Source organism: Pelophylax lessonae, assembly GCF_965119305.1.
Source record: "Pelophylax lessonae genome assembly, chromosome: 4".
Classification (NCBI taxonomy): Eukaryota; Metazoa; Chordata; class Amphibia; order Anura; family Ranidae; genus Pelophylax; species Pelophylax lessonae.
In genome coordinates this window covers 130,195,567-130,209,326 of record NC_138771.1, presented here as the reverse complement: position 1 = coordinate 130,209,326, position 13,760 = coordinate 130,195,567, and the positions used below count along the sequence as shown (strand labels likewise).

At 40.3% G+C, this 13,760-nt stretch overlaps 1 protein-coding gene across 1 annotated transcript in view; it reads left to right on the top strand.

Moving 5' to 3' along the window:
* Positions 1-13,760, top strand: part of HMG20A (high mobility group 20A) — a 59,325-nt gene that overhangs the window by 15,235 nt on the left and 30,330 nt on the right. The gene's annotated exons all lie outside the window — the stretch shown is intronic.

Genomic DNA, 13,760 nt, shown 5'->3' with positions numbered 1-13,760 from the left:
CGGAGTCTTTTAGGAAGTCAGACTCTCTATTTGTGCTCACGGACAGACCTCACAAAGGGTTGTCCGCTTCTTCTGCGACCATTTCCAGATGGATCAGATGGGGGTTCAGGCCTATTGCATCAGGGGTCAGGTTCCTCCTTTCCCTGTTTACACTCTACTAGGGCGCTTAGTGTCTCCTGGGCTTTACGTCATCAAGCGTCGGTGACGCAGGTTTGCAAGGCGACCACCTGGTTGTCGGTGCATGCTTTTACAAAGTTTTTGTAAAGTAAGTAGTTGTGCTGGCATCTGCGGATGCTTCTTTGGGCCGCAAGGTTTTTGCTAGCTGCTGTTTAGAGGACCTGGTCCTCTTCTAGGGTGTATTGTTTTTTCAGGTGAGCTCCAGTTGTTTATGGTTGAGCTCCATGTTACTTGGTTGGCTATGGCTAGCCTTGGGAATTTTTTTCCACTGTTTCCCACCCCTCAAGTTTGACACTGCTTTAGGATGTCCCAATGGTTAAGAAGAATCAGGAGCTGTGTCCATCAATGAACGAAAGAGAAAATAGGATTTTTGACTTACCGTAAAATCCATTTCTCTGATGTTTATTGACAGACACCGCACCCACCCCTCTATGGAGTTGGGTTTTTTCTTCTGACACTGTTGGTAACAAAACTGAGTACCTATAGCAGGAAGTAGGAGTATACCCCCTGGGACTGCCCCATAGGCATAGTCAAGTTTTTTCCAGCCTAGTGTCCTACTCTTGTAGGGGGCAGCATAACCCAATGGTTAAGAAGAATCAGGAGCTGTGTCTGTCAATAAACATCAGAGAAATGGACTTTACGGTAAGTCAAAAATCCAATTTTTTTCAGGTGGGCTCCAGTTGTTTTGGTTGAGCTTCTGTTTACCTGGTTGGCTATAGTTTAGCCTTGGGAATTTATTTTTCGCTGTTCCCACCCCTCATGTTTAACACTGCTTTGGGACCTCCCAAAGGTTAAGAAGATCAGGAGCTGTGTCCGCCAATAAACGAAAGAGAAAATGTGATTTTTGACTTACTGTAAAATCCATTTCTCGGATGTTCATTGATGGAAACAGCACCCACCCCTCTGGCTCATTTAGATCATCTTGATGGACACAGCTCCTGATCTTCTTAACCATTGGGTTATACTGCCCCCTACAGGAAGACACTAGGCAGAAAAAAAGTCTGGCTACGCCTATGGGCAGTCCCAGGGGATATACTCCCTCTCTCAGCTACAGGTACTCAGTTTTGTTACAAGCCGTGTCAGAAGAATTACAAGGGGTGGGTGGGGGTGGTACCCCCCCTCCGCCGCCTTCCTGGGCTCTCCTGTACCACCCCCATTCTAAGCCTATTCTATCTGCCCTGTAAAAGGAAAGATGCCTGCATTTACCTATTCTGAAGTTGCTTGAGGTAGGTCACATAATCTCTCCAGTGTCGGCTTTTGCGTAGAGGAGAGATTGCCGACAAAGATCGCAGAGCCTGTGCAATGATGGCATCCATGGGTTACTACAGGGCATCCATTGTCAGCTGGCGCTTGAACACGATAATGTAACCGGACCAGAGCGACTTCAGAATAGGTAAGTATACAGATCTTTTCTTTTACAGGGTAGATAGAATAGTCTTAGAAGGGGGTGGGCATAGATTTATGCTTAGTTAGGTTTTGACTGGACTTCCATTTTAAATTTCTCCATAATGTATATTGATACATAGGTGAATGGGGGCATGTTTTAAATTGTTTTTACTTCTTGCTCCGAATTTGTAAATACTTTAGAATGCATTATCGCCCAGACAGGTTCATGTTCTCTTCATAGAATCTATGGAATCTGCAGCAAAACCAATTTTCAAAAAGGAAAAACTTGTTAAAGTGCAATAAATCACATATGCTGAAAAAAGTACATAAAATATATGTTTAGAAAAGCTTAAATGTGAACGGGTCCCTGGTTATTCTCTGCTCCCTGAACTTCTCCTGGGAATGAATGAAGAATCTTGTGCTAGATATTGACTTTCGCATTACGGCTGTAACATTAAAGTTTTATTGTAAAGAGGAATTATTCTTTCAGTAACAATGGAAATCTGGGCCTCGTCTCCATGCAATGAATGTGCTTGGAATGCAGTGTGATGGCTCAGGAAATATACTTCTAACCTTATGGGGTTATCTAGACAGAAGGCTAAAACTCTGCCTCCTGCTAGCTGGGGGCACATGGCAGAGCGCTTTTGTTGGAGGTGAAAAAGCTTTTTCTCATAGTTGTTATTTATTTGACTATTTCTAATTTCAATTGTACAGAATCGAAATGGCCACATCTGGAAGTGCTGGCCCTCTTGCCCCAGTACTGGGATCGCTGAGCTGGACCAAGTATGTACACAAGTACATGCAACGCCTTCCTGTTTTTTTTTTTTTCTCTTTTGTTTTAGTGCAGTCGAGTGGTACAAAATACAAAGGCGGGTTGCACAATATGCATTCATCATAGATGTGTACATTTTTGTCTTGGGTTAGGCTAAGTTCATCATCAATACATGCCACTGAAGTCACATTCTAGCCGACCGCCCCACAGAAAACAGCGGGCTGTGTCAGATCTACATAGCTGACCTATCATCCACCTGCTCAGCGGGGATCAGCCGAGAGATCCCTCGCTGAGCAGGCAGATCTGCTTGATGGATTCCGCTATGTCTGAAAGGGGCCAAACGCTTTGTAAGCAGTTACAGGAAGAGTTTTTTAATCTTTTGAGATAAAAGTTTTAAATGTATAAAAACTGTTCATTGTAAGCACCCCTGTGACTGGTAAATGGTTTGTTTCAATTCCCTAACTGCTACAAATGTAGGGCAGCTTGTTCTGTTGAAAAACATACTTACTGGCTAGATCACCAGATGAAAATATAGGAAAAAAAGCCTAAAAAAGAAAACCAATACAGACACCACATCTAAGAATTGGTAAGCTGCAATATAATAAATGTTCGATGTTGGGTTAAATGCCACTTTATGTAGTGGATGTGTATAGATAATTTATGGAGAAAAAGGGCGTTTGGTGTCACTTTTATTACACTTGCAGAATCACTCTGTTTAATTTTAGTATCGCTATTCTCTGATATTTGTCCATTTTAATGAGGATATTTCTTTCAGCCTGTAGATGATGCTATATTTTATTATTTCCTTCAGCACAAAAATATTTCCTAATTTGAGATGAAAAATGTCAGCAGTAGGCTTTCTAGCTTCCACGGTTAAATCCCAGAAGAGGTTCTGTTTTATTTTATTAATTTCTAATAAAGCGGCATTGCAATATAATTCCAATTTATTTATTTGTTTTACAGAATGTATATTTTCCTATCCCTGTTTAATGCTAATTTAGAAGATAATACTGTTCATGCTTATATCATTATTATCCTTTTCTTGTGGCAGTGACATGGCAAGGAGGCCCAATATATTATTAAATTTTTTGCCATCCTGTTAAACTTTGTTGCAGTATTTTTCACATAGTAAAATTAAAGTGATTCCAACGGTTGTAATAAAAAAAAAAACCAAAAAAAAACAAAAAAAAAAACAAACTTGTTATACTTACCTGCTCTGTGAATTGGTTTTGCACAGAGTAGCCCTGATAATCTTCTTTTTGGGTCCTCCCCCCTATCGAGTGCTCCCAGTACCAAGCCTTTTGCTATGGGGCGTTCAAACAGGCTCTCTCCAGAAACCTCCTGACATTATCCATCCACACACAGCACGTGGCTCAGCTCTGCCCCCGCTTTCTCCCCATTGGCTCACTGACTGAGATTGAAAGTAACAGGAGCCAATTGTTCGCCAATGAGGAAAGAGAGAACCGGGGGAGACACTGCTCTCATGCACATCGCTGGATCCAGATTGGGCTCAGGTAAGTATAAGGAGGGGCTGGCTGGGAACTGCACCCAGAAGGTTTTTATTTACCTTATTGTAGAGCTGCACGATTAATCGTAACAGAATCAAGATTGCGATTCACTCCCCCTGACGATCTTAACATGATACTTGCTGGATTCTTTACATAGCTATGAGGGAGCAGCTGTCAAAATAAAAAGCCTCCCGCAAAAGCCTATCAGCATTAGTCTCCCACTGAACTGTAAACACAAGTGATTACATTGTATCTTTTCTTTCCCTCTGCCGGAGGAAGGAAGTTTAACCTCTTTAAGACTTAGGCCCCTTTCACACAGGCGGACCGTTCAGATCCGCCTGTCCGTTTTTTTGGCGGATCTGAACGGTCCCCCCATGCATTCCTATGGGGCATCGGATGTCAGCGGAGACAAGTCCGCTGACATCCGACCCGATCCGATCCGTCAAATCTGGACGGATGGAAACCCTATTTTCCATCCGTCCATCGGATCGGGTGAGAACGGACTGACGGTCCGTTGACATCCGATTTCCAGCATAGAGATGCATGGGGAACTGTCAGCTGTGTCTCTGCACACAGCGCGGAGACACAGCTGTCCTCCTGCTGCTCAGCGGGGGATCGGCAGCTCGATCCCCCGCTGAGAAAAACGGACTCCGTCCAACGGACGGAGTGTGTGAAAGGAGCCTAAACCTTTTTCCTACACTTGTTGCTTGCAAGTTAAATCAGTTTATTTTTCCTAGAAAAGTAGTTAGAACCCCCAAACATTTATATATATATATATTTTTTTTTTTTTAGCAGAGACCCTGCAGAATAAAATGGTTATTGTTGTAAATTTTTATGTCGCACTGTATTTGCGCAGCAGTCTTTCAAACGCAATTAATACACTTTAATGAATAAAAAAAATAAAACCCATAAAGTTATCACAATTTTTTTTATAATGTAAAAGATGTTACACAGAGAATCGTGATCTTTATTCCAAGCAGAAAAAATCGTGATTCTCATTTTGGCCAGAATCGTGCAGCTCTACCTTATTGCATAGAATGCACCTTCTGCCTTTAGAACCACTTTACCTTTTAAGATAAAGCTTTACTTGTGCCTAAGGTTACTTCTGATTCCTTTTGTACCAAATTGTATTGTAACTGTAATGTCTGCCTTCATTTTGTTAAGCGCTGCGCAAACTGTTGGCGCTATATAAATCCTGTATGTTACACTTGGTGACCCTGATATTTACAAGGGAATGTTGTGAAAATTAACTTTACAAAAAATACCTACACGCATTTAAAAAAAATGTAAAAAATCGTTTTTGCTTGCACTTAGTGAATGTGGTGAATCGGTGCTGACTTCAATCATTCAGTTAGGTGAAATTTTCCTTAAAAAGTGAACATGCTTTTTTCTCTACTTGTAAATTAAAGTTGATGTCTAGAGTAACCGGTATGGTAGGGACAGTCTGTCATAGTTATTTACTACAGAGCAAGCAGTAGGATGCTATCTATATGACAATCCTGATCAGAGGTCAGGATGCAGCTTGTACAATGGTCACCTCTTATTGTTCATCCCAGTCTGCTGCCTTCCTGAGTCAGGGGAATTTCATTGGTATCAGATGTGGTATAAACATCTGCAGAGCCCACAGAAAGACTTAAAATGTGCACTTTTTAAGGAAGTCAAAATGCTATTTCATGACCCTTTTAGCAGTCCCTGCGTTTAAATGTTTTTTAGTTTACTTATGTGAAACCACCCAATAATTTGGTTGTCTAATGCCTCATACACACAATGAGAATATCAGACCAATAATCGCCTGTTTTTTTTTTTTTTTTTTTACATGCTAGTCTCATATCGAAAACCAATAGGTTACTAAAGTTATGAAAATTCTCGTACCTCAGAATACAACTTCAAGTAATGTAATGCAGGGTTCAAGGTTCAAAATTTCAAGTCCTGAGCTACTAGCCAGGCCTTAACAGTTACTTGCCACCAGTTGCCCCACCCAACCCATACCTTGCCTGCCCCTAATTCCATCCCTAAACATGCCCTCCTAAACATCTGAGACCCTGTAAATGTTTTATGCAGAATTAAGTTACAATAATAAATATTAATAACAACAACTTTAACAATATTACCATAAAGCATATTTCATTGATCTGACTGTGATAAATAAAATAAGGATAAAATATGATTGGCTACTATAGGAACTGTACACATCATTACTGCCTTGTTAAGAAAAAATATGCGCTACATACCGAGTGCAGGGTTGAGAGGTGCCGCTATGTACTGAGTGCGGGGATGAGGGGTGCGCTATGTACCGAGTGCGGGGATGAGGGGTGTGCTACATACTGAGTTCAGGGCTGAGGAATTTGCTGTCTACTCCCAAGTTCTCCCCCAGTACAGAGCTCATCCCCTTCCCCCAATCCATTACAGAGCCCTCCTCCCCACACACCCTCTGAAAGGGTGGGGCAAAAGAGCAGCTACAACTTACCTGAGGCCCGAGCCCCCCCCCCCCCCCTCCAGCAGCCTGCATGGATAGGAAGGAGCCTCTACAGTGGAGCTGGCAGGATCCTTTTCTCCTGCTCCCCCTCCTTGCAAGGCACCTTTATGTGACTGCGGAGTGTGCACCAGGCTGAATGGACTCAAACCTGCCTCCCTGCCCGAGCCAAGCTGCAACACTCACCCTCCGCTTATTTCCACTCGCCTTTTTCATTTCTGAACATGCGTGGTCTTTGTCTTCCGATTTTTTTTTCAGAAAAAAGCTGTACTGATTAACCACTTTAGCCCCGGAAGATTTTGCTGCTCAATGACCAGGCCACTTTTTTCAACTTGGCACTGCGTGACTTTAACTGACAAGTGCGCGGTCATGCAATGCTGTACCCAAACAAAATGTACGTCCTTTTTTTCCCACAAACAGAGCTTTCTTTTGGTGGTATTTGGCGAAAATATTTTGCGAAAAATTGAAATTTTCTACTTTGATTGTTAAGAAATATCCAATATATTAAATTTTTGTCATATATTTTGGCCAAAATGTATTTAGCTACATGTCTTTGACAAAAAAAAATGAGCGTATTTTTATCCACTTTAATACCGGAAGATTTTACCCCCTTCCTGACCAGGCCATATTTTGCGATTCGGCACTGCGTTACTTTCACAGACAATTGCAACGCTGTTTCCAAACCAAATTTACGTCCTTTTTTTCCCCACAAATAGAGCTTTCTTTTTGGGGTATTTGATCACATGTGCGATTTTAAATTTTTACGCTATAAAAAAAAAAAGACCAACAATTTTGAAAAATTTTGAAAAAAAAAAAATAACATTCCCACAAAAAAAAATTTTAAAAATCAAAATGTTAACATTTTAGGCCAATTTGTTTTCTGCTACATATTTTTGGTAAAAAAAAAAATCGCAATAAGCTTATTTTGATTGGTTTGCGCAAAAGTTATCCCTTTTACTAACTACGGGAAAGATTTGTCATTTTTATTGTTTTTTTTTTTTTCTACTAGTAATGGCAACGATCTGCAAATTTTTGCGGGAGTGCGACATTGCGGCAGAGAGATGGGACCCCTAACTGACATTTTTGACCCCTTTGGGTCGCTGGACCCAGGGGAGCCGACCTGCCGCAGTAGTATTACTGTGAGTGGTCGGCAAGTGGTTAAACAGAAATCCTTAGTTCTGGTAGGTATCGTACGAGAACAATTTTTGTATTTATCCCTTAAGATAATTTCGGACGAACTGTCGTTATCAGCTGTCGAAAGCTGTGTACTAACAATCAGATTATCGGAGGAACCGAAAGCGGTATTTTTCATCTACTATTTGTGTACTAGGCATTAGTCACACTCATTAATGCACACCATAAATACATTTTCCGTAACTAAAACTGTATGGGGATCTTAGGTTCTCATTTTTTTCCAAAAATGTTAGACTGTACTGGGTACATGAAGATGGCAGAAATATCTGACCTTTAGGGTCCCTGCACTCCCCTGGAAGAAAATAACATTCACATAGAGCATTTTTGTACAGGGTTCCAAAAACGCAAACCAGATTTATTTATTTTTTTCTTCCTCTAAACGCTGAGCTTAAAACATGCCTCTATTCATTTTAATGTGCATGGACACATAGGGTAAAACTGAGCTGCTTCTACAGGCAAAAGCAAAACTGTAGTAGCAGCGTTTTTTAAGCCCAGTGTGCATGGACCCTTAGCAATGTCTTTTATCAACTACCCCAAAATGTCTCACTCAGGTATCACTATCAATTAAAGAATGGCCTACTTCCCCCAAAAATCCTGGCTTGTCCCTTTTTACATGGCGCCTTTGGGATTTTCAGAACAGGAGTATACCATTTATATTGACAGTGAATATGTGAAAGTCTTTTGCCTGTAATCTCTGTAAGGCTACCTATAGACGTTAGTTAGTGGTTGGATTGAAAGGCACAATCCAACAGCCATAATTCTTTAACATAAAGCATATTTTAACAAACCTGTATATATGAAAAATGCCCAGTACACACGATGAGAAAATTGGATGAAAAACACAGCTTTTGAAGCAATCGTATGATAATCTGATCGTTGGTACACAGCTTTCGAGAGCCGATCACGACAGTTCATATGAAATTATCCAAAGGGACAAGCACAAAAACTTTTCTTGTATGATACCAGATCTTACAGTTTTCGTTTAACTAGTACAGTATTCATCCGAAATAAAAAATTGAATGACCAAGACCACGCATGCTTGGAAATACAATACAATAAAAACTATTAAAGAATCGCATGGGCTGCCAAGATTACAAACAAAATAGTGCAGAGCTGCAGTTTAAAAAAACAACCCCAAATGACATAAAGTGATAAATCAAAACCCTCTATAATAGCAGAGGGGCATACAATAAATCAACAGGATCTGGCTGAGAGATTGTGCAAAAAAGATCTCATGTAACAAGTAAAAGTTAAAAAGTAAATAGATAAATAGAACATTCCTTCCCGCACAGATGCTAACACCTCCCCAAGGAAGGTGTAATTAATCTTACTCAATCTACATAATCTCAGTATCAATAAGGGAAAGTGAACTCTTCAATAACATCACATAACAAAATACATCAAATGATAAACACCTGACTGAGGTCCAAACTCCTCCTTACAACAGCACGCAGGTGCAAATAAATCAATTCATTCAATGTGCAGTTATACAAGTGAACAAAACAATTACAATAAAAATAGAAATGGTGATATGTCAACACCCTGCTGAGGTGACAACCCCTCAAGGCAAAATCTAAACAAAAATCAATGAAAAGCAATCCACCAATAGTAATGTGATAAACTCATAAAGTGATAAAGGGTAAGTGCAAGTCCCAATGATAATTCAACTTCCAAACAGTCCACTCAGGTGTGCTCTTTTCAGAATTTTCTGTAACACATTCACCACCATATCTTGTGATGATAACCAGACAGTGCTCCACCATCTTCAGGCATGCAAGCTCACTTTCATGTTTGGCCTTTATAATACAACTCAATAATCGCTTTGTCACATCTACATCCAAGGTCTCAGAAACAGCTTCTCCTACCAGGAAATTAATTTACATTCCCTTTCCATATGTCATTCAGATGGATCAACATAAAGGCATAAGGGATAAGAGATTGCTGTGTTTCAGTCCATTTTGATATATCTGCACCTTATTTTCCGTCGGTAAGGAGGAATTTCACCTGGTGGTGGGTTTCACATTTGAATTGAAGAAGCATCGTTTTTCATTTTATTCACAAGCTGAATCTCCATGCCGGGACACTTATGAATATTTATTTATGGACTCTTGATTTCATTTATAATATTCTCTATATGTTTGTGTTATTCACATATATATATATATATATATATATATATATATATAATTTTTTTTTTTGAACTACCTCTGAGTAGCTACACCAGATTTATTTTTGTTTTAGCGCACCTACACTTTACACAAACACCTATAAATGGCATGTAATTCACAGACTGGGTGCACCAAGATGGCTTCCTTCCTCACACACCCGGAGGTGACATCACCATGCCCCCGTCCTACATGTTACGTCATGCCCCACGTGACTTCATCAGGGATAGGAGGGCGGTGGCAAGCACAGAGCTTATATAAGAAAATAAATGTAAGGTAACTATGACAATTAATGGAAGCCAGCAACAGGCATTTTAGTGAGGTGAGAACTTGACATCCCGATACATTTTTTGTTATGTAAAATATATTTATGGTGTGCATTAATGAGTGTGGCTAATGCCCACAATGAGAAGATCGGATGAAAAATACCGCTCTTGAAGTGATCATGCGATAATCCAATCGTTTGTACACTGCCTCGAGAGCCTATCACCACAGTTCATGTGAAGTTATCTGAAGGGACAAGCACAAACATTTTTATTGTAAGATAAAAGAACTAATTATTTTTGTTTAATCAGTACGGTATTTGTCTGAAAAAAATGAGTGACCAAGATGCGCATGCTCAGAAATGATAAAATAATTTACAATACATTACATCACTTCCGAAGTTGTATTTGTCATTCGAGAATTTTCATAGCTTTAGTAACCTCCATTTTCAATATGACACTAGCATGAACAAAAAAAAAAAAACGGACGGTCATTCCTACGATATTCTCATTGTGTGTACCAGGCATTAGCCCAACATACATGTCTATGCCTTTGAAAGAAAAAATGTATGTTTGTACTAAGTTTAAATAAAAGGGTACCACATCCCTAAATGTATACTATAAATATGGGAAAATATCCCAAAGTACACCCACGGCTGGGGCCTAAGGTGCAAAGGCATGGGCCAGGGTGAGAAAGAGGAATAGTGGAAGAAAGAAAGAAGGAAGGGAAAGAGAAAAAAAGGGGAACTGAGAAATGAATGTGGGGAAGGAAAAGGTGGGAAAGGGAAGAAGAGGGAGGGGGAGTGTGTAAAAGGAAAACTGAGAAGGGGGGCAAGGGGAAGGCAAGGAAAGATGGGATGGGGGGGAGGGGAGGATAAGAGAGGAAGGGGAGGGAGGGAAATTGGGGAGAGGGATGTCTATGCCTTTGAAGAAGGGAGGGGAGCACACAGCAGACAACCACACCATAGACATCCATCCCAATAATGGACGGCGGGGGAAAATCCACACAGACGTTCAATTCCTTCCCTGAAAAGGTTTAACCTGCCTAGATCAGACAGAGCCAACAGACATCCCATCATTACCCAGTCATACAGCCTTGTTGTGTGTAATGAATCTGTTTTATGCACCTTGATAGGCTATGAATAAGGACAATTTGTTCAGTATCTAAGAACTCTCTGTAGACAGGTAGACATTTTTTTCGGCTAATACAATATCCGTTATCATTTATTATTTATTTTATGCATAACGGGCTTTTTTTAAAAAAATAAGTGCCTCTAGTTTAGTACATTTTAAAGTGGTCAGTCCCGCACATTTTAGACTCTAGACATTTCTTTTGGTTGTCAGCATGCAGCCTCTGAAATGATGCCTGTAATGGACAACCTGCTAAGCTGCTGAAACTGTCCTTTCATGTTTTTGACAATTTCAAAGTAGATCTGAGATGTGTCTGCAAGTCCATGTGATGAAAAGTCATTGAAATCAGCAGGAATAGACCTGTGGTTATACATTAGGTATACAATTCTCTGCAATCATGCATGGAGTATGGTTAAATATAGCTGATTTCATTGTATCTGCCTGTTTACATAAAGCGTCAGAAATGATTAACTGCCATAGAAAATGAAGAGAAAATAACCTGATTTGTTATTCAGTGGATGTTTTATTTTTCATGCTTGCCTAGTTTATACCAGTGTAAAGCAGCCGTTCTCAACCAGAGTTTGATGGAACCCTATGGTTCTTCCAAATTATCTATGGGTTCCGCGATCTCCTGCCTGACCATGCCTGCATAGTTTTGACCACAGCTTCACTATGAAGAACCAGCAGCATGGGGCCAGTATAGCCTCGCTTCCAGTCTCTGATGTCTGTACACATTTCTTCCCTCTGATCCACAATGTACAGTGCCTTGAAAAATTATTCATACCCCTTGAATTTGGCCACATTTTGTCATATTACAATCAAAAATGTAAATCTATTTTATTGGGATTTTATGTGATAGGCCAACACAAAGTGGCACATTATTGTGAAGTTCAAGGTAAATGATAAATGGTTTTTAAATTTTTTTTACAAATATCTGAAAAGTGTGCCGTGCATTTTTATTCAGACTCCTTTACTCTGATACCCCTAACTAAAGTCTAATGGAACCTTTTGCCTTCAGAAGTCACCTAATTAGTAAATAAAGTCTACCTGTGTGTAATTCAATCTCAGTATAAATACAGCTGTTCTGTGAAGCCCTCAGAGGTTTGTTGGAGACCCTTATTGAACAAACAGCATCATGAAGGCCAGGGAACACACCAGACAGGCCAGGGGTACAGTTTAGAGGTTTAAAGCCAGGTTAGGTAATAAAAAAATATCCCAATCTTTGAACATCTCATGGAGCACTGTTAAATCCATTATCCGAAAATGGAAAGAGTATGGCACAACTGCAAACCTACCAAGTCATGGCCGTCCACCTAAACTGAAAGACTGGACAAGGAGAGCATTAATCAAAGAAGCAGCCAAGAGGCCCATGGTAACTGGTGGAGCTGCAGAGATCCACAGCTCAGGTGGGAGAATCTGTCCACAGGACAAATATTAGTTGTACACTCCACAAATCTGGCCTTTATGAACGAGTGACAGGAAGAAAGCCATAAGAGGTCCCATTTGCAGTTTGGGAGAAGCCATGTGGGGGACACAGCAGACATGTGGAATAAGGTGCTATGGTCAGATGAGACCAAAATTGAAATTTCTGGCCTAAAAGCAAAACGCTATGTGTGGTGGAATACTAACACTGCACATCACCCTGAACACCCCTTCTCTACTGTGAAACATGGTGATGGCAGCATCATGTTGTGGGGATGCTTTTCTTCAGCAGGGACAGGGAAGCTGGTCAGAGTTGATGGGAAAATGGATGGAGACAAATACAGGGCAATCTTAGAAGAAAACCTGTTAAGAGTCTGCAAAAGACATGAGACTGGGGTGGAGATTCACCTTTCAGCAGGACAATGACCCTAAACCCACAGCCAGAGCTACATTGGAATGGTTTAGATCAAAGCATATTCATGTGTTAGAATGGCCCAGTCAAAGTCCAGACCTAAATCCAATTGAGAATCTGTGGCAAGACTTGAAAACTGCTATTCACAGGTGCTCTCCATCCAATGTGACAGCTTGAGCTATTTTGCAAAGAAGAATAGGTACAGTTTTCACTCTCTAGATGTACAAAGCTGGTAGAGATATCCCCAAAAAGACTTGCAGCTGTAATTGCAGTGAAAGGTGGTTCTACAAATTATTGACTCAGGGGGGCTGAATACAAATGCATGCCGCACTTTTTAGATTTTTTTATTTTGTAAAAAAACTTTGAAAAACATATTTCATTTTCCTTTCACTTCACACTTATGTGCCACTTTGTGTTGGTCTATCACATAAAATCCCAATAAAAGACAGTTGTAACATGACAAAATGTGGAAAATTTCAAGGGGTATGAATACTTTTACAAGGCACTGTAATGGGGCTTTTTTGTCACTGGCCATCAATGTTAGTGTGATACTCCTACTGAGCATTGTTCACATGGACTATCAATATAAAGATTCACTACAATTATTAGCACTGTAAGGGTCACAATTCCCACTGACCACCAACGTGAAGGGGCACTACATTGATTGACCAGTAATGAAAGGATCATGTGTCCCACTAACCACCAATGTAAAGTTGCACTTCACTGAACAATAATGTAAGGGGAATGGTTCACACTGACTACCAATTTAAAAATCCACTGCACTGGCCAGTAAGGGGCACGTGTCTCACATGTTTACCACCAATTTAAAGGTGCACTACATTGACTAGCAATGTAAG